Below are 2,500 nucleotides of genomic sequence, written 5' to 3' on the forward strand. Positions count from 1 at the left end.
GAGACTCACCGCGGTCATCGATTTAACACGACCGGAAATTCATCACGGCAGCAGTTTAAAGAGCGTTTAGAGGGAGAAAAAGAAGAAAACTCATCGGTTCTATTTTTATATTTCATGTTGCAGTTTGATGCTGAAGTCACTTCATGTTCGCACCGCGCTGCCCTACAGGACTAAACTTTGCATCGTAGGAATGTCTCACCAGACACCAGCGTTTCATCTGCTGGTTGAAGGTTTAATCAGCTTTTCGTGAACTAAAATTAACATTGATGTAAACATCAAACTCCTGTGTGAGAGCTATAATTTTAAAAAATTTAAATTGTTTTACTGACTTTTTCACCGGCTTTAATAAAAAGCGTCCATCTCTCCGTCTGGACTCAGACAGGAAGCGGTGTCAGCTGACCCGCCTCTTCGCCCACCGCTCGCTCGTCACTCAGAGGCGAGTTTAACTGCGGACCGTGTGTTTATCTGGATCATCTCGCTGCTGCTGGCCGATGATGAAACACCGCCCACCGTCGCAGCTTCCCCACTGCATTATGTAATTAAAGCTGATTCATCGCTTGTTGGTTTATCGTCCAAGTCACACCAGCGAACGGTGTTGTGTCTCAGACCTGTTTACTCTTTCCCCTCTGATTGGGGCGGCGTTGGTTGTTTTCTCCTTTCTCATCTGATCTGATTCGGCTCTCTGATTGGCCAAGATGTCGTTTCGAAATGGCGCCGTCACGTCGAGCGCTTTCGCCTGAATCGCGAAACCGCAACGAGGATGTTTCGACGACCAAAGCTCGGCGACATCGAGACGGAAGAGGAGAGGAAGGAGCAGACTGCTGTACTTTAACGGAGCCAAGAGATCAACTCCCTCATTAGCATACTGCTGCCATAGCAACAGGAAACCAAACCGGAGCCTGGAGCGAGGGATGGGGCCCAAGGTGGAGGAGAGGAAGGACGGAGGAAAGAGAGGAGGAGGAATGTAAGAAAGAAGAATATGAAATGAAGTGAGGAGGAGGGTGGAGAGGAGGAAGAGGAGGAGCATCAGTGAAGGAAAGAGAAAGCAAAGACAGGGAGGAGAGGAAGAGGATGAGACAAAACTAGGACAAAGAAGAAGAGAAGAATTAGGGTTGGGGGAAAGATAACTGGCTTAAAGAAGAGGGGAAAGAAGTGAAGAGGAGGATGGAGAGTTGGAGGAAAGAGGAAGAAAGGATTAGAGGTTGCAGGAAAAGAAAGAAGAGGAAGAAGAGGAAGAGCACTGAGGGTGAAGAGGATTACAGAAAGGAAAATAGGAGGAGAAACAGGATAAAGTGTAGCTTGAAACAGGAGGAAGAGGAGGAGGAAGAGCGGGAGGCAGCAGCCTCCTTGGTTTGACTTCTTACACTATCTCTTTTCTGCTTCTATCATTTCATCTATATAATTAAGTCCCTTCACTATCCAATATACACACACACACACACACACACACACACACACACACACACACACACACACACACACACACACACACACACATTTTACTATGTGGGCTACAGAGAAAGTTGTTCAACCTCTTATCTGGTGACGTGCCCACATAGTAAAGTGTGTGTGTGTGTGTGTGTGTGTGTGTGTGTGTGTGTGTGTGTGTGTGTGTGTGTGTGTGTGTGTGTGTTAAGGTCATATCTGTTGTTTGGTTATTAGAGGTGTGAAGCGACATGAGATTATTGAAGTGAGTGCTGAAAACGGGCTTCTCATTTATTGCCTCTCACAAAACACACACACACACACACACACACACACACACACACACACACACACACACACACACACACACACACACTCTGTGTGTGTGTGTGTGTGTGTGTGTGTAAAGTGTCAAACTTTTTTCCCCCAAACAGAACATATTTGATCTTGAACTCTTTTTACACCTCAGATATTGACCAAACATGAATCACATGCTTTAAAACTGATTTTATTGAAGTCATTCTGAAGCTTGTAATACATCCATCCGTCCACTAGAGGGAAGCGTATCCGCGTCGCATTCTTACTGAGATTAAAAACTCGTAAAAGCCAATCAGCAACCAGCAGTGACGTCACCCATCGGTGCGTGAACGTTACGAAGCCTCCAGTTCAGATTCTGTCTGTCGCCATCTTTGCTAGTTCGGAGCAGGAAGTGACCGTATTTGGACGAGCTGGGGGAGGAGCCAGCAATAGATCTACGAACACTTTTATATTCAGTCTGTGGTCCTGTCCTGCCCGGGTGACACTGACGCTGCCCTCTAGTGGACCGACAGGTGTGTAGAAGTTACAACACTTGCCTGATAGGATCAGCACCACGGACATGAACTGAGCCAGGATTGGTTCATTTATCTAAAACCAGCTCACACCTGGAAGATAACCAGGAAGTGTGGAAACCTTCAAGCTGTCTCCGAGCAGCGCGGTGTCGAGTTTGAGTGACAGTTCCAGGCGCCGACCTCGTCGCTTCGTCTTTTAACTTTTTAGCCGAACGTCCTTGTGTGAAGGAGGATGTTTATTTTGC

At 46.8% G+C, this 2,500-nt stretch overlaps 1 protein-coding gene across 4 annotated transcripts in view; it reads left to right on the forward strand.

Annotated features, from left to right (window-relative positions):
* The window catches only part of trpc5a (transient receptor potential cation channel, subfamily C, member 5a), a 74,151-nt gene that overhangs the window by 53,157 nt on the left and 18,494 nt on the right, over positions 1-2,500 (forward strand). The gene's annotated exons all lie outside the window — the stretch shown is intronic.

Source organism: Brachyistius frenatus, unplaced genomic scaffold, assembly GCF_029030835.1.
Source record: "Brachyistius frenatus isolate BFR_SWC_R1_liver_20210118 unplaced genomic scaffold, ASM2903083v1 Contig_184, whole genome shotgun sequence".
NCBI lineage: Eukaryota > Metazoa > Chordata > Actinopteri > Embiotocidae > Brachyistius > Brachyistius frenatus.